This window comes from Protopterus annectens, chromosome 1.part2, assembly GCF_019279795.1.
Source record: "Protopterus annectens isolate FY-2018-M chromosome 1.part2, PAN1.0, whole genome shotgun sequence".
NCBI classification, from domain to species: Eukaryota; Metazoa; Chordata; order Ceratodontiformes; family Protopteridae; genus Protopterus; species Protopterus annectens.
In genome coordinates this window covers 1,001,348,149-1,001,374,160 of record NC_056727.1, presented here as the reverse complement: position 1 = coordinate 1,001,374,160, position 26,012 = coordinate 1,001,348,149, and the positions used below count along the sequence as shown (strand labels likewise).

At 44.8% G+C, this 26,012-nt stretch overlaps 1 protein-coding gene across 2 annotated transcripts in view; it reads right to left on the bottom strand.

Annotated features, from left to right (window-relative positions):
• The window catches only part of SMAP2 (small ArfGAP2), a 976,618-nt gene that overhangs the window by 728,867 nt on the left and 221,739 nt on the right, over window positions 1-26,012 (bottom strand). The gene's annotated exons all lie outside the window — the stretch shown is intronic.

The following is a 26,012-nucleotide window of genomic DNA, read 5'->3' as shown; positions in this document are numbered from 1 at the left end:
GTTCAATCTAATAATGGCACCATTATTGAGCCCGATACCAACACTAAACTACTAGGGGTCACTACTGACAATAAACTTAAATTCAACTTCCACATCAGTCAAGCCATAAAGGCTGTAAATAAGAAACTTGGATCTTTGTATAGAATTAAGAACTTCCTAACCCCCAATGCCAAACTAACTATCACACAAACCCATCTCCTCTCCACACTACTGTATGCCTCTCCTGTATTCTCTTTCATCAACATAAGTGACATTAATAAACTCTCCGTGACTTATAATCACATTACCAGATTTATAACAGGTGCTCCTTATAGAACTCATCACTGCCTTAACCTAAAGAAACTTGACTGGTTAGAACTACCCAATATTCTCAAACTGAACCAACTCTCTGAAGCATTTAAAATGATTAAGGAACCTGACAAAACCCCTTCACTGAACAATCTACTGACCCCCTACTCCAACCTAAGTAGTCTTCGCTCCTCTAACAGATTACTGGTCCAAACCATCAAATCCAACAACATAGGAGGGGATGCTCTCTATGCCAATTCTATAGGAAAGGTTTAGAACTCCCTTCCTAATAACCTAAGACTTTCTAACTCCCTTTCTCACTTTAAAAAACAGCTTACACAATTCCTTAAGGCACATTGGCTATGCCCATGTGTAAATCCAGACTAGTTTCTCTTTGATCTGCAGCATATCCTACCATACTTGAACAAAATTGGGTTTACTTCTTTAATTCATAAACTAACTGACTATTAATCCTATCTTGCTTGTTCTACAGCAAGCAGTTTCTTTATCATCCCTTAGAACTCTACAACGGCATTGAACTTGTATCTGTACATAGTAACATTATTGTCTCTTGAGATGTATTAGTATTTTTGAGTTGCATTTTAACTGTACTGTTACTAACAACAGCTAAACTATTGAATGCATCATGTTAACTAGTATCTTTTTCATCTATGTATTTGCAAACTTACTTGTATGTTGTTCTCTGTGGAGCTTTTCTCCCCGGGCCTCCACTGAAAATGGACATATGTATCCAGTCGGATTATCCCGGTCAACATAATATATATATATATATATATATATATATATATATATATATATAACACACACACACACACACACACAGAGACATGGGGCCATATGTACTGCAACAAGTGTGGTGACCAAGGCATGGACTGTAGACAAGTGTAGACACAGCAGTGCCATTCCTCCTTGCCAAAACACTGTACCCATTAACTACCACATAGGTAGAGATCTACCCAACACCGAAGGTGTGATAAGGGAACATGGGACACAGGTGGACAGTAGCCACCTCTTTGATAAAGACAGTGTCACACTAGACCTGTAATCTGTGTGGTATGTGTCATGACAACAGGTGTGTGATCTAGGGAAATATAGGTCAGTGTTTCCCTCTACTCATCATAATGCCCTGTGTGGTATGTACCTCACATGACAACTACAGCAGGTGGAAAGGCCAAAGCCTTACTTCACAGAGGGTACTACTGGCCGCAAACAGAAGCCCTATGCAGACTGACTCACAAAACCATATCCAGACTGTATTGCATACCGGTCACACAGAGGTGACCTCTGTCAGACATACAGAGGTATGTCACACCCATAGCTGGGTGACAACCACCATGGCAGCATATCAAAATCCCTCTGGGATACACGCTCTAGGGCCCTAAACTCGTCAGCTCACTAAACAGCACATGCTGGAGGGATAGCTTCCTATCTCAGAGATATGCCATACACTGGAATAGACCACCTAGCAATAGCAAATAAGGCTCCCCATCAGCAGTTGTCAAATACCCCTGAAGAGTGTTTGGGAGATTGGTAATGCACTCCAGGAACCCCCTCTGTGGCTCTGGTTGGCAGGGGCAAGTGAAATCAAAGTACATGTGTGTCAAAGGCCAGGGTAGCATATGGCTAGGCTGCCGTAGGCCCTAGGGCCAATAGCATATAACCTACTCATGACACTATGCACTCACACATGTACTCAATGCAATACCTGCTATGTGAGGTTGAATAAGTGTAACGCTGAATGTGTGCAAGGTCTGTAAAGGTGTGATGGGTTAGTGTGAAGTTGTATCTGACATGGTAGTGTCTATCCTAGCTGTGACGCCAGGGAAAGATGTGTATTGTACTGTTAGGCAGACATAGTAGTATGGCATACGATGTGACGTAGTTTCTTGTTGACGACCGTGGTGTCTCATTGTATGCTAAAGCAATACATGTATGCTTAGTGAGTGGTACTGCTGGTGAAACCAACTCCCATAGGAACTGTAGTACTACCTGAAGCTGTAGGCCTAAACAGCACAGTATGGTGTGTCTTCACATTGCTTGGAAATACTGTCATGTGTGTTTCCTGTAGTCTGCACAGAGGACAAATCTCAGGCATAAGGGTCTGTAAGTAGTGGCACACAGTACTGTATGGTACACAGGTAATGCTCATCTGTGTTGGCATACAGTGGTGCGTTGTATGTTTGTCTGATGTGTGTGTAACTATGCCTGTACCATGGCTGCAATCATATGTGTGTTACAGGGTATACGTGTGTATCCAGCAACATATACACTCTGTGACAGCAGTATGCCACCTATAGTAACAACTGTACATATATGTTAGGCAGGGCTATGGCATCAATGACTAGTGCGGTTGAATGGTACTACTGTAACTGTACTTTACATTCATTGCAATGGATGACATCTCTGTTTATGCATTGGCATGATATATACCCCTGTGTCGAGGTTGTGCATTGTGTCACAAAAAGTGTGCCGGGTACTGTTGTATAGCGCTGTGATATATGGAGTACGCCAGGCACTGTTAGTCAGTTGTGGCCTGAGAACCAATAAGTGGTAGTGAACGTGTGTAACCCCTGACAGAGAAATTGATGGTATATATGTCAGTAAAGTGATATCTTTGGTTAGAGGTCTAAAGTGTGCCACAGGACTTGCTCACACATATTGTTCATATCTTTTTCAGCCAGATGGCCCACCAACGCAATCCATCATATACTGCAGCGGAGGAAGAGGAAATCATCCAAAGCCTGGTGGAGCAGTACACTATGCTGTTTTCCCGAAGCAGCCAGCACCAGCAGGAGCGGACTGCACTGTGGTAGGATCTTGTTCGTCGGGTAAATGACATAGGCATGCATAACCGGACATATGAGCAAGTACGCCATCACTGCAGTGATTTAATTAGACATGTCCGACGGCGTGCGTCTGATATCCAAAGACAACAGCTTGCCACAGGTGGTGGGGTGGCCATTCATTCCCCCCCCCCCTCACCAGCATGGAGGAGTAAGCGTGGTGGCTCCTGGACAACAGCAGCAACAACCTGTGATGTGTTATCATGGAGGCTGGAGCCATCCAGCATGTTCACATGGAGCGAGCAGGACTACAGTTAACTGTATTGTTAGATTATGTCTACGTGAGATGTGTACTGTGTGTTTAGCAGTTGTGCTGCCTAGTGTTATGCAATACTGATATTTGGAATATTATCTCCACACCTGTGACTGTTGTTCCACTGTAGCAATGCCACAGTTGTGGCCACTGACGAACTCTCTCATATTCTCGTAGGTCCCTCTGGTGTGACAGCAGGGCAGACGATCCATGCTGGTGAGTGTGGTATACCTGCAATGTTGGTAATGAAATGTGCATGTCATAGGTGAGGTGTAGGCCATGTACACGTAACACACCTACGCATAATGCATGCCATGCATCTTTGCTGTAAGACGTTGCACAGCTCAGTAATGTCAGCAGCTGCCTCAGTGACATGCAATACACAGAGCATCAGACACAGTTGTGGCAACACCGTACTGCACATTGGATAGGCATAGTTGCTACAGCTGTACACAACATAATACGTTTATCATACGCAGTACACAAAAACATGCTACATATGGCATTACCACAAACCCGCTGTGAGGTCACACTTAAGTATCCCACATGTCATCCACACACACATGATGTACCTCAGGGGTAGAGGCCTATCATGGGGCTGTGCAACACTCTTCAACGCATAACACAGTCATGTTAGGCAATGCTCCCTATTGGGCTCCTCACACACCCATGTACAAAGTGGCTGTGTAATTGTGAACGTAGCCACGGCACTGCAGTTCAGGTACAGCATGCTAGGCAGAGGTCTGTCACACATTGGTAGCCATTACACCCCATCCAGTTACAGTGACTAGACTACTACACATAGCAGTCATTGCTTTGCACCTCAATGTTGTGTGTGTGCAAACATATGCACCTATACACAATATGTATAGCATGTTGTGTGCGTGCTTACATATGCCAGTATACACAATATGCACAGCAGTCGCCATCTGTACAAAGTGCCACATATATGTGCCGGAATGCTTTTGGGTGTATAGGTCACCTGACACACATTGGGTATGTGTGGTGTTTAATGTTGCAACCATAACCACTGTACAACTGCCATGTTGAGCATTTGGATTCCTTCACGTCTACATGCACCACTCATCCCGTGTGTGTACATAGCATGCATGTGCTAAACCTGTCCCCACTATTATCTGCTATGGACAAAGACACAGTAATCACACATGGCAATCTATGTGCCATACAGATAACACATGCAGCCATGGTATGTATACTTGTGAGTGATGGTGCACAGGACATTGCAGAGCTGATAATACATGCACAGCAATGTTGTGTCCAGGTACACATTGTGTTCCAGGGTGTTGCCGATCACAGAACTACACACATGCATCAAAGCCATGTACAATGTCATTAAATAGGGCCCTCGACACTTGCACTGCATGGTCTTGAGTACCACATATTGTGCATGCTGACACGTGTGAGGTGACTGTTTGCCTTGTGATACTGGCACCCACCTTCATCCATTATTGAGTATGTGTTGGATTGCTGGTGTGTGTGTGTGTGTGTGTGTGTGTGTGTGTGTGTGTGTGTGTGTGCTGTAGTGAGGAGTGTATTTGTGTGCATGTGTGCTAACATCATGTACAGATTGTAAAGTGTGTTTCCTGTCTTCCTCTCACAGGTGCTGAGTTTGGGGTGGCTGACAGCAGCAGGGAACCCAAAGTCACTGCCACTAATAGTGGAGATGATGAGACATATATTTTGGCACAGGAAGGTTTGACAGGGTCTGTCGTTGGTCCACCAATCGACAGTACACAGCGTTCAACCCCATCTATGCGCACACTCATACTGCCGATACATCCCTCATCACCAATGGCCTTAGCCGAGGGACAGCATACAGTTGGCATTGACCAGGAGAGGGTGGTACCCATGGCACTTGCATCCCCTCACAGCAGCCATAGCCGGATTCCTGGAATGGTACCACATAGGCGGATGTCCAGGGGTTCTTGGGGGAGCACCACTGGTCATATTGCCCCTGGCAGACGTGCCCCCAGAGGTATTACAACCTCCAGTATGTTCCGGGCTGTAATGCAGGCACAGGCACGTATGGAAAGGTACACCAGACAGGGACTAAGGGCGCGGAGGGCCCATTCCAGCACTATCAATGACAGCATCCGTGACCTTGCCAGTGCCATCCAGAATTTCACCAAGGTCATTGATAGACGTTGGGGGGAGACAATAGACACCCTCCACAATGTCCCTTCCATGAGCCAGGACCGTGTGGGACGGGTGAGACGTCGACGTGGACGCATGCCAGGAACAGCAACAGCTAGCAGTCAACGTGGACAACACACGGATCACAGCCACTCCCGTACTGGCAGTACCAGCCCCAGCAATGCTGGGGCTGGCCTGTCTCTTGACAGTCCTGGTAGACCACGTGCACGTGGCTCTGGCCAGTCCCAGCAGGGACATGGGTCCAGCCATCATACCTCTGCCTCTGATGATAGCACCCAGTCAGGGTTGGTACCCGATACTGCCCGTACCACCCCTGCCAGGCACAGGTACTGTGTCCGTGCCCAGAGACAGTGATCTGTACAGCCTAGCAGGTACAGTCTGTGGCTGTCCCACAGCCTCCTGTATATGGCAGCCACATGGTGGAGCTGTGTGCATGCAGACACACACACACACAGTAACCAAACAAGTAGGGCTCACACATACACACACACATTACACCAACATTGACCCATGTTGTACTGTTGTCCCTCACACACACACACGTCAATTGGATGGGTCAATGTCGGGCTCTGGCAAACCAACAACACACCCTGTGCATATGATGACACCTGTGCCACCTCCTGTCATCTGTAACATTGATGCAAGAACAGGCTAACATGCTTCTGATGCATAGGGTGACATTATAGCAGTGTAGCAATATTAGCAAGTTGTCAACAGGAAAGTGTAATGATATCCTTGTAGGTATATCTGGGCATGCATTATGCACCACAGCTCTGATTGTCAATGTAGCATTGTTTACACCAGTGTTAGGTCTAAGTATGTATTGTCCACCCATGTGCCACCTAGCTGAAGTGTACAGTGTTGCCAGCATGTATTAGTGAGTGAACAGTACGTGTGTGGTGTGTGTATTACAGATTAGCAGGTGTACATCTGTGAACATGGTGGGTGCGCACTGTCTGCAGGCACGTGCATAGTGGACACATGGAACGTGTGACATACCCTGTTGTACACATTGTTAACATCTCATAGTATCTTTCGATGGCCAGTATGCATTCTATTAACATCTCATAGTATCTTTCGATGGCCAGTATGCATTCTACTACAGATATGTACTATGGGTACACGTGTGTGTGACATGGGTCGACAGTATGCTGTGGATGATACTGTTGATACATGTCAGTGATTTGCAGTCTGGTAGTATACACAACCTCAACAGCATGAATATAACCAATCATTAGATGATGTCCTGAAAAATGACACACAGTTGTAGGAAACTCAGTAACAGTTGGGTCCTTCCGGTACTATACTATAACAGTGACCACTGGTATTGACCGCCACCCGTACCTGAGACCACACCTGTTTGGCATATAGCCCTCTTAGGTACATGCAAACACACTAGGGATATGTCCACCCACATCTGGAAACGCATGCATTGACCTACAATGCATTCCCTGGATGGGACGCATATCCTACACAAGGGTATCATACAGACAGATACCGGTTGTCCAATACATGCTGTATAGCAGTAAGCCGACTATGGCATAGTCATCCACATTTACTATATATACTATCCCGACAGTACCACATAGGTGGTAGCTATCAACATGTATGTTGGGTAATGATGTGTACATACAGCCACGTGTTATGTCATCTGTCCCTTGGTATCCACATATCCATAGGTATTGTGGAATCCCTCAGTGTGTCACATGGAGAAGTTGTTGACCGCAACTGAGCTCAAAATATAAGTATCTTGATTTCTTTGATTATTTTTACAGATTACTGTTTTTAAAATTTAATATATATAAAGCACTTTGTCTATTCAGTATCTTCACAAATCCTTATCTGTTTAAAAACTTTCATTTGTCTCTCTAGTGCTTGCTGTCTGTAGGCTATTGTATAAACTGAAACATTTCCTCTGTGTAATTATCTTTTGGCTAGTGGGGGCTGGTTCTTTTGTGTTCTTGTAAAAAAAAAAAAAAGAAGAAGCTGTTCTGGTTTTTAAGACCTAACTTTGATAGGGTTTCTGTCTTTGCACACAGTGCAGACTGGAGAAGTTGTTGACCGCAACTGAGCAGAAAATATAAGTATCTTGATTTTTTTTATTATTTTTACAGATTACTGTTTTTAAAATTTAATATATATATAAAGCACTTTGTCTATTCAGTATCTTCACAAATCCTTATCTGTTTAAAAACTTTCATTTGTCTCTCTAGTGCTTGCTGTCTGTAGGCTATTGTATACTTGGTGGCTTTGCAGTTGCCCGCCCCTACTGTGACACACCTCCCAGTCTAGTGTCATTAGCTCATTCTGCAGAGAGAACATTTGATAAGGCCTTCTGTTCCTCCTTTTTCCCTTTCAAAAAGTAAAACAAAACTTTTTGTTTTCTCTTTCGCCTGAACCTTCTTGTGTTCTGACTGTCCTTCTCAAACATTTTGGAAATATACAGTATATTTCAGAGCATTTGTTATAACTGTATTTGCTATAACTGATTTAAGTATTTTTTTCTGGCTTTTTGATTATTTACTGCTTAGCGACTGCATTTTCACCTGTTTATACAGCTCTGCATTCTATTTAAACTGCTTTTGTGTTGATTAACTGTTTTGCACTTTTAAAAAGTTATTTGTTGCTTAATTTTACCTGTAGGCTAACAAACTCAAGTGTGCTAGCCGTTTAAAAGCATTTACTGTCTGTTTTTCCTCTGTTTTCTGCAAAAAAGACAAAAACAAAAAAACAAAAAATCTTGTTTTCCCGCCTTACTGAACTAGAATAGTCCAGTCTTCAGAGTTTGCTGATCTCTGGGCTTTGTCTTGGTTCCTGTGCTATTCCATATCCTTATTTGGATAAAAGGAAGCGTCTTTGTTCACCAGTGGGAGTGGGGAGTACTGAGCAGCCTATTTGTCCCTAGAGGAGTGGTTCCAGCCAGAAACTTGTAGTCCATTGGCCATTTTGGGTCAATTCCTAGCTCTTTTCAGCCCCCTGTAATAAAGCCCGCTTTAGCGCGCTTTTTCACTTGTATTCAACTCAGCACCGCTCCTCGTGGTGTCCTGCAGAGTTCTACAAGCAGCAGAGAGCAAAAGAGTGACTTTTTCCTGATTTAAGTATTTTTTTTCTGGCTTTTTGATTATTTACTGCTTAGTGACTGCATTTTCGCCTGTTTATACAGCTCTGCATTCTATTTAAACTGTTTTTCTGTTGATTAACTGTTTTGCACTTTTAAAAAAGTTATTTGTTGCTTAATTTTACCTGTAGGCTAACACACTCAAGTGCGCTAGGCGTTTAAAAGCATTTATAGCATTTACTGTCTGTTTTTTCCTCTGTTTTCTGCAAAAAAAAAAAAAAAAAATCTTGTTTTCCCGCCTTACTGAACTAGAATAGTCCAGTCTTCAGAGTTTGCTGATGTCTGGGCTTTGGCTTGGTTCCTGTGCTATTCCGTATCCTTATTTGGACAAAGGGAAGCTTCTTTGTTCACCAGTGGGAGTGGGGAGCACTGAGCAGCCTATTTGTCCCTAGAGCAGTGGTTCCACCCAGAAACTTGTAGTCTATTGGCCATTTTGGGTCAATTCCTAGCTCTTTTCAACCCCCTGCTATAAAGCCCGCTTTTAGCGTGGAGTTGCCCATAGAGCACCATCGGGCAGCGCCGGTTAAACTATTTCTGGCTCCGTAAAGTCTGCTCTTCAATTTTTCCCTTAGAACTTCTCTACTTGCAATCTAAACAGTCTATTCTCTATCTCAAAAGCTCAGCACTTGCTCCTAAAGCATTTTTATATAGGTAAAGTACTTATATACTAAACAAAGTACTACATTAGCCTAGAATCCCCTTGAGTACCCATTTCCCTATAGGTCCCTTCTGACTCAGTTACACAGCAAACTTTTTCACTTTTTCTAGCATGTCAAGGGTCAGTTGCTAGCGTCCTCTCCTGTTCAGCTGGTGAATCTGGGCATCTTGAGGCAATGTTACAATTGCCTCATGTACACAGACAACCCACTCCTTCTCCCACAAAACACAAATACATGTGAGAGATGCAACTATATAGCCAAACTGGAGGCTGAGCTCTCTCAACTCAGGACTGGCAAGACCAGACAGGAGGAGAAGGAAACCACGCACACCACAAACCCAGTTTCACATAGAACTATCACAACTGCAAAACAAACACATAAACACACAAAGACATACTGAGGCACTGATCAAAAATCTACCAAAACTACAGAGGCCTCCAAAGCAGACACCCAAGCAACTGCCACCTCAAGACATAAGACATGCAACGCATAGTTCTCAAAGTCAGTGTGCTAAACAGTCACAGCCCTTAAGGCCAAACACAATGCCAGACACACTTGTTATAGGTGACTCCATAGTCAGACACACTGACGTCCCACTCACCAGACTGAACAAGGAAAAGATCACAGTAAGTTGCCTGTCGGGCGCTAGAATCCGCCACATAACACAAGCACTCAGGTCACTCCACAGCAAGTACAAGTATGACTCAGTCATTATCCATGCCGGTGTGAACGACCTGAGACGTACCTCCCTGGACTACATGAAAAGAGACATAGAGGAGCTCTCAGATTATTTAGCCCGGGCTGGTATGACCCTGACCCTGAGCAGTATCCTACCCTCACCAAGAATGATGCCACAATACAGAGACAAAATGATCAGCTTTAATAATTGGCTTAATTACTGGTGTCATTCTAAGGGGATCCAATGTCTGTCTGCCTGGGATGACATGCTTGACAAGCCACGCTGCTTCGCAAGGGACGGCTTGCACCTGTCACCCCTGGGCTTCCGGATATTGGCAAAGGCTCTTGCCACCCCCATAGTGCCTTTTTAGGCAAGGCTCAAATGATAAACCTACCGCCCTAGAAAACAAAAATGGAAAAAACTAAGGGTAATACTGCTCAATGCCAGAAGTCTAAACCTCAAGATGCACGCCCTCGAAGCCCTCCTCAGTATGGAGAACATCGATGTCTGTGCTGTGACTGAAACCTGGTTCAAGGCTCCTGAGAGCACCCCAGCACTATCAGGTTATACCTCATATCATGCGTTCCGACCCCAAAATCCAGACCGAACCACAAAAGGAGGGGGAGTATCCATATTCATAAAGGATACCCACACCTCCAGGTTAGTGGCAACGCACGAAGCATCGGAGACCATCCAGGTGCAATTAACCATAGGTAAAACTGCCCTACAGTTTGTAGCATGCTACAGACCACCCTCTCAAACTCAGGAAACCCACACAGCCTTCCCAAAGACACTGGAGAGTATGAATGTCTCTCCAAACACCATCATATTGGGTGACTTCAACTACCCAAACATAGACTGGGAACATTACTCAAGCCCCAGCACCCTAGCCCAAAGGTTCCTGGAGTTCATAAACTCAAATGCTATGGAACAACTAGTCACCATTCCCACAAGAGGAGAAAATATACTAGACCTGATCATCACAAACATGGGAACAAAATGCTCCACACCGGAAGTATATCCCTCATTGGTGAGATCAGACCATAAATTAATCTCACTGGAGATCCACATCCCGCCCCCAACCCCAGCAAAAAAGACCACAGTGAAGAACTTCTCAAAAGCAAACTTCACACTTCTTAAGACTGGAGTGGTATCCTTCAAGGCTCCTGAGCCAGTGGAAACCACAACCCACGCTGCTGAAACCCTTACAAATGCCTTCTACGAGCACCTCCAGGAATGTATGGATCAAGCAATCCCTAATAAAATCAAGACCCTTTCCACCAAAGGCAGGTGCCCGGTCTGGTGGACCCCAACCATAAACAAACTCTACAACAAGAGGAGAAAGCTACTACATGACAGAGCAAAATCCCTAAAAGGGAAGGCATCTCTTATCAATACTAGCAGAAAACTACGATCACTCATAAAATCATCCAAGGCCAACTTTGAGAGAAAAATCGCTAAAGACACAAAAGACAATCATAAGGCCTTCTTTAGCTATGTTAGAAACCTGGGTGGAAACTCCCAGATATGCTCAGAATTAGTCCAAAATGATACAAAAATCACTGAACCCACAGACATTGCCAACATACTGGCAGACAGGTTCAGTGCAAATTTCTCCCCTCCCTCCCCCCCAAAAGGAGAAATATCTATTATACCAGAGTCTAGCCTCCCAAACATCTCAGATGCCCAGGTGAGAGCTGCTCTCTCTAAAGCAAAAAACACAGCATCAATGGGACCGGACGGTGTCCCCGGCTGTGTGCTACACGAACTCAATGAGGAACTAAACCCACACATAAGGCTGCTGTTTAATCTTAGCCTTACTACAGGATACGTACCCAAAGAATGGCGTACGGCAACTGTGGTCCCACTCCACAAAGGCAGTGCTTCTACGGACCCTGGAAATTACCGCCCCATAAGCTTGACGAGCCTCGTCTGCAAAGCTATGGAGAGGATCATAATGGAACTCATAAAGAAAGACACTGGGGACCTACAGACACTGGATCCTACCCAATTTGGCTTTGTCAAGGGCAGATCCTGCCTCTTGAACTTGGTCGACTTTTTCGAAACAGTCACTAAGGCCATTGATGAGGGTAAGGCAGTTCACACAGCCTACCTTGACCTAGCAAAAGCGTTCGACACAATACCCCACTCGGGCATCATAGAAAAGCTCACCAGCTTAGATGTAAACCCATATGTCACAAGATGGGTTGCAAACTGGCTCAAGGACAGAACCCACAAGGTTAGAGTTGCTGGTGCCATGTCAGACTCTAAGCCGGTCACGAGCGGTGTCCCACAGGGCTCAGTCCTGGGCCCCTCTTGTTTGGCATTTATTTTTCTGAAGTGCAGGCAAACATAGGGGGATTGTGGCTGACAAAATTTGCAGATGACTGCAAACTGGGCACCATAATTGACACTCCATCAGACACAGACATCCTCCAGAGAGGTCTCATAGAAATGGATAACTGGTGCCAGAGCCATGGCCTTAAGCTAAATGCCAAAAAATGTATAGTCATACCCTTTGGGAAAAACAAGGTAACCCCTAATTACCACATAGGTGGTAATCCATTAAACACGGAAGAAGTTAACAGGGACCTGGGGGCCCAAGTTGACAGTAACCTCTCTTTTGACACTCACATTGCCAAAGTGGGTAGGAAGACCTTCTACATTGCCCACCTGATCATGAAGGGATTCACATCCAGATCAGGAGAGGTCATTGTACCCCTGTACTCTTCACTTATCAGACCAATGATTGAGTATAACACCCCATTCGGAATGTACCTTACCCGACACCTGCAGCAGTTGGAAAGACACCAAAGGATAAAGGGGCTCAAACATATGTCATACGCTGCCCGACTGAAGAAACTCCAGCTCTATTCAGTCGCATACCGTCTGCTCAGAGGTGATCTGTGCCTGACATACAAGGCCGTGTCCAACCCGGAATTAATGGACATGCTCCACCTCAAAAAAATCCAAATCCACTAGAGCCACGAGAGCAAGAGACTTAAACCTCAACACGGATATAAATAGGACGTGCTGGAGGGACAGATTCATCACCCAGAGACTCCCTACACTATGGAACAGAATCCCAGTCCATGTGAGGCAGAGCCCCTCACTGACTCTGTTCAAGAAAAATCTTGACGAGTGGATGGGAGATCGTAGGTTTACCCCGGGAATCATCTCTGTGTCACTGCTGGACAGAGGCACAGCAAACTAATGGGTATAGTATTCTCATCCTAAGGGGTGGTGAAAGCCACACACACTCTGGCTAGGCTTATAAATGCCCTAGGGCAGATAGCCTAGTATGAACCTATGAACCTATGAACATAACACATTAGGGGCCTGAATGCATATCCGCAGGGCTGTTGTACACCTATGATGACTGTCCATTATTGCCAGTCGTTGTTGTGTATGAACAAGTCTGACATATACCCCAGGCATGTACCCTCACTCACAGTACTCTATAGTAACTGTCAAGGGTGTGTGTGGCACACATGACCTTGGACACAGATCACTACAGTGGCCGGGCTTGTCACATACATACATATGTGACCTATGATCTGAGAAGCAGTGGCACAATCTGTCAAAGGTAACAAATGTATTCATGTAGTATGCAGGCTTCACACGTATGTACTGATTGAGGTCACATGTACACATATATATTTGCCATGCAGATACCTGATGTGTGCAATGCACATACTGTTTTAATCATGATATGTCATACTATAGTAAAAGCAAAACCCACATTGCATTGACCAACTGTGTCTCACACACACACACTCAGCAATTGCAGGATTCAAACCCCTACCTAACTATGTTATGATACTAGAGACATACGCATTAACACGGCACGCTATATGCTTTGCTGGGTGGTTTCTCTTCTCCTGCTATATTTTTAGGATGCTGACATCATCTGACTTTCCAAAGAGGAATGTACCTCTTGTAATTTGTTTTCCCAGTCTCCAAAAAGGGCACTCCTCTCAAAGGTAATAACACACACACACACACACACACACACACACACACACACTGTCAGCGTTTGCAGGATTCAAACCCCTACCTAACTATGTTATGATACTAGAGACATAACGCATTAACATGGTGCGCTATATGCTTTACTGGGTGGTTTCTCTTCACCTGCTATATTTGTAGGATGCGGACATCATCAGACTTTCCAAAGAAGAATGTACCTCTTTTAATTTGTTTTCCCAGTCTCCAAAAAGGGCACTCCTCTCACAGGAAAAATCACACACATACACCCCCACCCACACACACACACACACACACACACACACACACACACACACACACACACACACACACACACACACACAGTCAGCGTTTGTAGGATTCAAACTCCTATCTAACTATGTTATGATACTAGAGACATACGCATTAACACAGCGCGCTATATGCTTTACTGGGTGGTTTCTATTCTCCTGCTACATTTGTAGGATGCTGACATCATCAGACTTTCCAAAGAATGTACCTCTTTTAATCTGTTTTCCCAGTCTCCAAAACAGGCACTCCTCTCACAGGAAATCACACACATACACCCCCCCCCCCACACACACACACACATACACACACACAGTGTCAGTGTTTGCAGGATTCAAACCCCTGCCTAACCAGGTTATGATACTAGAGACATACGCATTAACACTGCGTGCTTTATGCTTTACTGGGTGGTTTCTATTTTCCTGCTATGTTTGTAGGATGCTGACATCATCAGACTGGACATGGTAATGTGTGTACACTTTGTTTTATGCAATCCCAGGAATGAGCCATGTGGGTCGGCAGGTGTCAACAGCTTGAACAGGACCCCATAATCCTCACCTTGTGTGATCTATCTGTGGACGCATTGACATACCTTCATATGTCAACACATATTTATGCACGGATTGTTGGTTTTGTGGATACGACATGTGTCAGGGGTGTTGATAAAGGGCAATTCAAAGTCTATGTAGGACTTGTGTAGCTCTGTTCAGTGATGTACGTTCTTGGTGTCTACCTTGCAAACAGTCTAGCATGTTTGGGAACCATGATCTGTACATGAACATACCACAGTTGGTAGGGTTGTGTGTTTGTCAGCTTCCAATAGCTCTGTGTATGACTTCAACCATGATGGACTCCACGGCCTTTCAGATCAGACTTCATAGGCTTACTGGACTATACTTCCCATGGTGTATTGTGCACTTACACTTGTGGGGAGTGCCATATGTTGCTGTAACACATTCAACGGTTCCAGATCCTGTGGAGAGGGTGAGGCTCAACAGACTGTTCAGGTGCAGGGTCAGTTTGTTCTGTAGTTCATGCATGACACATATTGGGAAACAATGTAATCCAATTGCTGCCATGCTTTTGGCTTTGGGGGGAGCTGTTCAGCCATTCTACATGTGATATCCCCTGGTATGATGACTGGGACTATGGTTAGTGGGAGGTGTGTATGTCTATATGGGCCTATCTGACAGGATGTCGGCATTGTCAGTCAGGTACAGTTGGCCCTGACTCAGGACATATATGAGTGTACATTGCTATTTATGACATAGCTGAAGGAGGTGTCATGATTCTGTCTGGAATCCTTCTCAGCTACTCTTTACAAAACGCCAACAAACCTGAGCGCTAATCCCGGTTATACTCTTTTACACACTTAACACCCTACTGATCCTTTGCGATCAGGCTACGGAGTATGTCAACATAATATCCTGCCATGTCCAGGGGTCGGTTTTGTGTGTACTCTCCAGTCCAGCTAGTGAATATTGTGGTTTTGACACATTGTCACATCTGCCTCATGTACACAGACAACCCTCTCCTCCTCCCAACAAACTCAGATATATGTGAGAGATGCAACAATAATGACATACAGGAGGCTGAGCTCTCTTGACCCATGACTGGCATAGTCTATCAGATGGTGAAGGTAACCACACACACCACATATCAGTCTCACATAAACCTATAGCGACAGTAATCAAACAACATTATCACACATAAACATACTCGGAGGATCTACATAAACTCTGCCTAAGCAGCAGAGACCTCCAAAGCAGACACACAAACAACTGCTACCCCACTACAATACCCACATATCACACAGTTCACAATGTCAGTGTGCCACACAGTCACTGCCCTTTGGGCTAAACAACACACCTAATACACTTGTAATAGGTGACACTTATTGTCAGACACACTGACGTCTCACTCACCAGGTCAAACAAGGGAACAGTCACTTTGAGCTGTCTCTCGGGTGGCAGGATCCACAACATAACACATGCACTCAGGTCACTTCACAGCAAGTGCAGGACTGGCTCCAGCATTGTCCATGCTGGTGCATACACCCTCAGACAGTCCCTCCCTGGACCACATGACATGATACATAGAGGAACTCTCTGATCATGTAGCCCAGGCCAGTATGACCCTGACTTTGTCTAGCATCTTACACCCACCAAGTATGATGTCACAGTATACCAACAAACTGGTGACGTTTAACAGTTGGCTAACATATTGGTGTCATTCACAGGGGATACAGTGTCTGTCAGCCTGGGGTGACATGCTCGACATGCCACGTAGCTTCCCTATGGACAGTCTGCACCTGTCACCCTTGGACTTTCAAATACTGGCTAAGGCAGTTGCTACCACCATACTGCCTTTTTTAAGCGGGGCTCAAAAGACAAACATACCTCCATAGACATTACAGAGTACATGACACTAAGGATAATGCTGCTCAACACCAGATGTGTTACCCTCAAATTGCGACCACTCAGGAATCTCCTCAGTATGGACAACAGCGATATCTGTGCACTAACAGACACCTGGTTCAGGCTCCCAAATGCACACCAGCACTACCAGGTTATATTTCATACCATGCTTTCTGACCACAAAACTCAGAATGGCCAATATATAGAGGGAGTATCTATATACATGACAGATAAACATACCTCCGGGTTGGTAGCACTGCACAAAGCATCACAGACCATACATAACATTGTGCATATCTGCCTTTTGGTTTGTTGCCTGCTACAGACCACCCTCCCAAACTCATGAACCACACTCGGCTTTCCTGGGAGCACTGGACAATATGAAGGTCTCCCCAAACACCATTATATTGGGTGACTTCAATTACCCACACATTGACTGGGGATAGTACTCAGGCCCCAACACCATCGCCCAACAATTGCTACTATTTGTACGCTCATATACTATGGCACAACCGGTCACGACAACCACAAGAGGGGACAACATATTGGACATGATCATCACCAACATGGGGACTCTATGTTCCACACCTGAGATATACCCCTCACTGGTAAGGTCAGAACATACATTTATCTCACTGGACATCCATATCCCGCCCACACACCCATCCTGGGCAATCTTGGTGAACTTCTCAAAAGCAAACGTCACACTTCTCCAAACCAAGGTGGTATCCTTCAGAGACCCTGGGACAGTGGTAAGTATGGCTCTGACTGCTGAATCCTTTACATACACATTCTATGGACACCTAGTGGACTGCATGGATCGTGCTATCCCATATAACAACTGGACTCACCCCTCCAATGGCAGGGGACCTGTCTGTTAGACCCTGGCCATTAATAAGCTATACAACGAAAGGAGGACGCTACTACATGATAGAGCACAATCCCAGACAGGGAAGGCATCTGTGATCTGTACTACCAGACAGCTACAATCACTTATGTATTTATGTCAGGCCCGCTTCTCACGAACAATTGCACCAGACACGTAGGACACTCACAAGCCCTTCTTCAGTTAATTCAGGTACCTGGGTGGACACTCACTGATATGCTGTGAGTTACTGCATACTGACTAAACATACCCTGAACTCACAGACATTGCCAACATCCTGGCAAAAAGGTTCAGTGCAGATGTCTCCCCCCCCATCCCCCCTAAGCAGCTACTGTCCATCCCAACACAGTGTAACCTCCCTGACATCACAAATAAACAGGCGAGTGCTGCCCTCCCCACAGCGGACAACACAGCATCAATGGGACCAGACAGTGTCCCGGCCTGCATCTTACATGGGATTCATGACAGACGTAACCCTCACATTACGTCACTGTTCCATATCAGAGTTACTGCAGGATATGTACCCACGGAATGGCGTACAGTGATAGTGGTCCTGCTCCACAGAGTTGCTGCCACAACGGACCACAGACAATATCGGCCTATAAGGCTAACTAGCCTATTCTGCAAAGCTATGGAGCGTATTGTAATGGGACTCATGCACAGACATCGGAAACCTAAAGACACTGGGTCCTACACATTTCAGCATTGTTGTGGGCAGATCTTGCCTCCTGGACCTGTTTGTATTCTTTAAACAGTTACCAGGTCTGTCGGTGTAGGGACGGTCATCCACACAGCCTGCCTGGACCTTGCACAATCCTTCGACACAATACCACACTCGGGCATTATGCATTATGCAACTTGTTTGTACTCTCGCCTTTGACAATCACGTTGCCAAAGTGGTTAGACAGAAATTCTATATAGCCCACCTTATCCCATATGGTTTCACATGTTGATCAAGTGAGGTCATTGTGCCCCTATACTCATCACGACCATGCTTGGTTACAATGCCACATTTGGGATGTACCTTACCCGACACCTGCAGCAACTGTAATGGCCACAAATGTTCCACAACAAGCAGATGTAGGGACTCAAATGGATGCCCTGCACAGTTCAGATACAGTAACTCCAGCTCTACTCAGTCGCTTACCACCTACATGGATGTGTTGTGTGCCTGTAGTTTAAGGAAATATCCGAATCAGATTTAATGGACATGCTCCACCTCAGGATATCTGACTCCCTTGGAGCTACACACTCCAGGGACATATACCTCAGCACAGATGTTAATGGGACATGCCGGAGGGACAGATTCTTATCCCAGAGGCTCCACTCACTCCGGATTGTAATCCCGGTTTTGCATGGGCAGAGCCACCCACTGACCACCTACAGGAGACATCTTGACAAGTGGATGGGTGATCGTATGTTTACCCATGGGACATCTTCTGGGTCCCTGCTAGACAGAGGCACAATGCACTAAATGTAAATGGGCTATCTTGTGTGACCTACTATTCACAGGCACAGCGTTCTACTTTGACAGGGATGCAAAGGCCAAACACACTCTGGCTAGGCTTGTACATGCCCTAGGGTGGACAGGCTAGTATCAACCTCTGAACCTATGCTAATATTCAGGATGCACAATGTTTATTGCTGATACTGTTTGCAGGTTTTATCATCTTTGCTTTCCCACTTTCTATGAACAACTTAGGTATCTGCAGAACATATTTGATAATGACAGGGTTCCACTATATTATATATGTGTCTATTGTCCTAGAACTTTCTTTTTGCCAAAGGGTATGACTATACACTTTTTAGCGTTTAGCTTTAGGCCATGGCTCTGGCACCTGTTATCCATCTCTATGAGACCCTTTTGGAGGATGCTTGTGTCAGCTGGAGAGTCGATTATGGCGCTCAGTTTGCAGTCACCTGCAAACCTGGTCAGCCACAGTCCTCCCGTGTTAGCCTGTTCCTCCGAAAAATATATGCCGAACACAAGAGGTCCCAGGACTGCACCTTGTGGGACGCCACTTGTAACTGGTTTAGAGTCTGACATGGCTCCAGCAATTCTGACTATGTAGGTTCTGTCCTTGAGCCAGTTTGCAACCCATCTTATGACATAGGGGTTTATATTTAAGCTGGAGAGCTTATCTATGATGCCAGAGTGGGGTATTGTGTCAAAGGCTTTTGCGAGGTCCAGGTAGGCTGTGTGGACTACCTTCCCCTCATCAATGGCCTTGGTGACTGTTTCAAAGAAATCAACCAGGTTTAAGAGGCAAGATCTGCCCTTAACAAAGCCAAATTGGGTAGGATCCAGTGTCTGTAAGTCCCCAATGTCTTTGTTTAGGAGTTCCATGATGATCCTCTCCATAGCTTTGCAGACCGGGCTAGTCAGGCTTATGGGGCGATAGTTTCCAGGGTCCATAGAGGCGCCCCCTTTGTGGAGTGGGACCACTGTTGCTGTAGGCCATTCTTTGGGTACATATCCTGTAGTAAGGGTGAGATTGAACAGCAGCTGTACGTGGGGGTTTAGCTCTTCTTGGAGTTAATGTGGAACGCTGCCCGGGACACCATCTGGTCCCATTGATGCTGTGTTTTTTGCTTTGGAGAGGGCAGCTCTCACCTGAGCATCTGAGATGTCAGGGAGGCAGCACTCTGCTGGGATAGATATTTGCTCTTTAAGGGGGGGAGGGGATTAGAAGTTTGCACTGAACCTGTCTACCAGGATGTTGGCAATGTCTGTGGGTTCAATGTATTTATTGTCATTTTGGACCAACTCTGAGCATATCTGGGAGTTGCCACCCAAGTTACTAACATAACTAAAGAGGGCCGTGTGATTATCTTTAGTGTCCTGTGCAATTTTTCTCTCGAAGCTGGCCTTGGATGATTTCATAAGGGATCACAGTTTTTGTCTAGTACTGATCAGAGATGCGTTCCCTTTTAGGGATTCTGCTCTATCATGTAGTAGCATCCTCCTTCTGTTGTACAGCTTATTTATGGCTGGGGTCCACCAGGCAGGACACCTGCCTTTGGATGATTTGGTCTTGGTTTTGTTTGGGATAGCATGATCCATGCATTCCTGAAGGTGTCCATAGAATGCATTTATAAAGGATTCTGCAGTTTGAGCCATACTTTCCACTGACCCGGGGGCCTTGAAGGATTCCACCTCAATTTTGGAAGTGTGACATAGCTTTTGAGAAGTTTTTCACTATGGTTTTCTGGGCTGTGGGTGGAATCAGGATGTGGACATCCAGTGGAATTGATTTATGGTCCGATCTTACCATTGAGGGGAATACCTCTGGTATGGAGCATAGCTTCCCCATGTTGGTGATGACCAGGTCCAGTATGTTATCCCCTCTTGTGGGGGTGGTGACTAGTTGTTCCATAGCATTTGAGTTTATAAATTCTAGGAACCTTTGGCCTAGGGTGTTGGGTCTTGAGTACTGCTCCCAGTCAATGTTTGGGTAGTTGAAGTCACCCAATATAATGGTGTTTGGAGAGACCTTCATATACTTAGACCCAGCTTGTCCAACATTGCTCAGTATTAACCAACAGTGCTGGACGTTGCCCAATATTACTCAACATTGACCACAGTTGTGCTAGTTCGTGTGTGTGATTTTCTTTACATATACTACATGGTGGTAAATGCTGTTGAGCATTGCTTTATATTGCTTAACACATGTCAATCATGCCTCAGTGGTGCTGCAGGGCTGGCTATGTCAGATGCACATACTACACTCCCTATACATGTTTGGAAGCAGGTGGTGTCAACTTAGGCATCCCTTTTACTATATGTGCGAGTCAGAGAGAGGTATCATTTCCAGGGTCCCTACTGAGCCAGTGTATGTGCTATACGTTACCTCTTTGTCAATGCCAAAGCATACTGGGCACGCCTCCTTCTGCCTACTGGGGCAGGCTCAGGTTGTTCCTCCTCTGAGTCACGCTCTGCCTGTGATGGCCTTGGCAATGGTGGGGGGCTGTTTGGGCCAGGCCTATGCTGGTCCTGCTGCAGCTGTTTTCGCAGGATCATATTATGTAGCATAGCACATACCATGACAATTTGGGTACATGTAGTTGGTGAGTACTGCAAGGCTCCACCAGATGTGTCCAGGCACTGGAACTGTGACTTGAGCAGCCCAAACACACGCTCGATTACATTTCGTGTTTGTGCGTGTGCCTCATTATGGCGTTCCTGTTCAGGTGTGTGTGCGTTTCTGATGGGTGTCATCAGCCACGGCTACAGTGCATAGCCAGCATCCCCCACTAGGTGACCATGTGGGATGTCCCCATTGGCAAATGTCTGGTACAGCTGCATCAGATGCCAGATATGGGAATCATGGTAGCTTCCAGGGCAGCCAACACACACATTCAGTATTATGCCCTGGGCATCACACACGACCTGGCAGCTGATGGAGGGGAAGCCCTTGCGGTTGAAGTAGACCCTACCCTGCTCACCGGCTGGTGCTTTGATGCGTATGTGCGTGCAGTCTATTGCACCCACTACCTCAGGGTACTCAGCTATTTGCTGGAAGAGACGCATATTGCTGGCCAATTCCTCACGAGAATTGGGGAAATATACATGATCACCCGACATGTGCTGACATGGCATCCAGGAACTGGTGCAGTACTCTGGATGCTGATGCCTGTGATATCCCCATCATATCACCAGTTGGTCTTTGGAAGGTACCTGTTACTAATATTCTTAGGCCAGCACATACCTTGGTTTCCACTGGGATGGGTTCCCCTCTGTTGGTTCTGTGTGTGAGGCGTGGCCTGCACAGCTCAACAATTTGCTGTAAGAAGTCTCTGTCCACTCTATAGTGCTCCACTATCTCCAGCTCATATAGCCCCTGGTAGGTTACCCTGGGCCTGTACACTCTTCTCCGTCTCCTCACTGTGGGTTGTCCAGCAGCATTTGCATTATCACCACCCTCAGCATGTTGCATATGTCGCCTTATAACAGCAATGGCAGCCCCTAATATTTCTTGGTCTCAATGAAGCTTTTTCAGTTTTCACTTCTATTAGCTTACTGCAGTGTTGCAGTGTCTCTTGAGAGAAATATAATGGACTGTTGTTTGCAGAGTTTTAAGTGCTGGGATGGGCTGGGCTAGTGTACTGCCTGTGTAATTGCCTGAGTCTGGTTGTTTTCACCTGCTAGCTCTGCTAGTAGTAACTTCCTACTATTTGGTGTGCTTCCTTTTTCCTTTCTGTTTCCTCAGGGGGAGCGCCGTGCACACAAGCGCATACACGCGCGCACACATGCTTACATGGACTAAAACTTGCTTATTCTTGTTAAAACTCGCGCACAACGACGCAAACGCGCTTACAACTGTTTACATAGCCTTACATATGCTTACTCCGGCTTACACGTGCACACACATGCTAACACGCGCGCACACTGTCTTACTCGGGTTTACTGGCGTGCACACGCGTGCATGCACGCTCAGCAAGAAACTTTGGTGTTATCCACGGCATACACCTTAGATTTCTTTACTTTACTTAGCCTACCTGTTGATACACCTCTTTCAATGATATGCAAATGCCACCTGACACATGCCACTCAGCTCCAATGAGATTCACTTCTTTCATACACTCCCCCCTCGTGATGTCACCTATCTTCTACTCTGTTACTCCTCTTATCCTACTCCTACACTCCACTGACTGTGATCATTTGCTATGTAAACTTGCAATTCACTATCCTAACCCTCATTTGCATGGGACTGCCTACTAATGCTTGGTTATATCTCTTAGACTGCGCTTCCCCCCTTAGGAACCTCTACTCAGTGGCCATGTTGTCTTCAGCCTTCCATTCACTTGCACTGCAAATTCATATCAGCTATAAAATCCACATTTGTGGATCATAATTATTGATTTTCTGGTTTTTAGGGAACAGCACATTTGCACGGCGCTGCGCTATGCTTAAAACACGGAGATCGGGATGAAAAAAAAAAGTTATTTATTTTGCATCGGTGAACATTGCCAATGGTCGTATTTTTGGCCATTGGCATGCTTCCTCCTGTAAATGCATCCTTTTTTTTGGAGCTGTCATGGCTCCGTTTTGCTATTTGCAGAACTGTACTCAATTTTCAACTGAGTACATTTCTGCAAATAACACTACTCCTACTCGGACAGGTTCGGGTTTCCTGGATCGCAAATTTACCTCATTTGCATAGCTTTCGCCTGCAATTGAGGTAATTTGCATATCCATGCCCTATCAGTGTAGGACTAGTTTAAGGAGCTCTGTTACACGCCCCTAGCGGCTCTTCCTGGATCGCTCGGCGGACATGTTGACTGCATGGAGTCTTACTCTACTCTTAGACTCCGTGCAAGCCTTCGTGAATCCGGCCCACTGTTACTTTTAAATGTCTCTTTATTAAGTGCGGCTAGCCCAGCAATGCTTTTTCTGTTCTGAATAACTGCTGTAGAGATTTACGCTACCAAGAAAGGGAACACTTGTTGGGCCTAAATGAATTGCCAATGGAGCGATGTTTTTTTATAATCATCTTTTTTTTTTTTTTTTTTTGCAAACACTGTATCAGCTACCATAAGGTCTTAATAGAAGCATATAAAAAAACTACAAACTATCATCATCAGTGTCTTTACAAAAGCATTTTTTTTTTTTTTTTTTTTTTGTAAAAACAGTCAACAACGATCATTAATGTGTTAAGCGGGTCACTGATCCTAACCAACTTATTATGCGTTCAAGACATGGATGCTAAGAAATTCATCTTGAAAGCAAAGCATGAGAGGTGAATTTTAACATCCATGTTAATGACACATAACAGTGGGTTAGGATCACCGATCTGATCATAACTCTTTACAGTGCATGGAACTTTATCTGCCCCATATAAGTCTTACTAGTCACAGAAAAAAATGTTGAATGTTTTGCTGGCTTTCAAAGCTTTCAAGCACTTAGTCAGTACAGTCAGAAAGGCATTGTAACACAGTCTCTTACACTGACACTCATCTTCCATGCCTCTCAACTGTCCAGATTTTCACAGAATGTCCAAGATTTTTACCACATTTGGTCTGTTCATCATAAAGTCTTTGATTATTGAGGATAGAGGTCTGAATTCATAAAATAATGGCATACATTTAAGTTTTAGACTTTGTATCCTTCAGAAAATGCAGGCGAACATGCACCCTGTTATACTAGTAGCTTTCTAAGTTAGTAATAGGAAGGCAGGGAACACAATAACAGAAGACACAGCAGGTAGAAAAAAATCTTCTGTTCTGCCACTGTCATTTGCTAGTCAGTACTGGCAGACTTTAATGCCTAACCAGAGACCCAGCCTTAACAAGTTAAGCATGAGGTGCTTTATAGAGACCCAACCTTAACAAGTTAAGCATTAGGTGCTTTACATTTATTAAGGTCTAGAACTTAAATGATTTGTCTTTCTCCAAATATCGGAGTATAATCACCATTCTCCATGCAATAAAATACCCTTGATTAGCAGAGAGAAATGCTTTTGTATGTTCCGCCTGAATCTTAGCATAGACTTTTTTTTTACACAGAGTCCTATAAGGTTTACTTCTTGTAACAGTACTTACTGTACCCCAGGAAAAAAATAATATGATCACAGTTGCCAAGTGCTGGAAATGGTTCATCATTTTTAACACAAGTGTTATGAAGTATCCAAAACACATCCAGGATCATTTTGCGTCCTAGTGGAAATGTCAACAACCAGAGTATAACTACATTTAATAAAATCAAGTCAACAGGAAAGGAAAACACTGACCTTTATCTGGGGATTGAACCCAGGACCCCAGCATATGCTGCGTCTGTCTCTGCCCCTGCACCAACAAGGATTGTCTGGACAGTTTTGCACCTGATTTTCCCCAAAAGCAGATTTTCTTTTTAGCTAGGAAACCACCATTAAGGTGATTTTAAACACACAAGTGTGCAGTGCATTACAAGCTAGTGTCAGAGACAACCACACAGAGTGCAGCCCTGTTTTCAATCCCCAAACAAGTTTCCTTTCCCGTTATGTTAATAAAATAACCAAGTGGTTTTTATCAAAAAATTTCTGGGCAGTAAGTGTGTCCCAACAAACGTGAGGGGGTACTTAAATCCCATGCCATCATCATGTAACCACTTCTCTAACAGAAAAATAAGTCAGCAGAGGGAAAGTACAGCTGTCTAAATAAGCTTACCATGACAGTAGCAGTAGTGTCTAATTAATTAGCTAATTATAACTAATTAATTAGAAAATGTCGTAATTCTAATTAATTAGAAAAAATAACCATCTAATTCTAATTAGGTGTTTTGAACTAATTGTAATTAAAATGTCTTAATTAGAAACTTAATTAGATATATTTTACAATGAAAATAAAATTGGATAAGTTTCTGTCATGTATTTACAGTGAGCGAAATGTAGTAATCTAACAATTTAGTAAATTACCATCT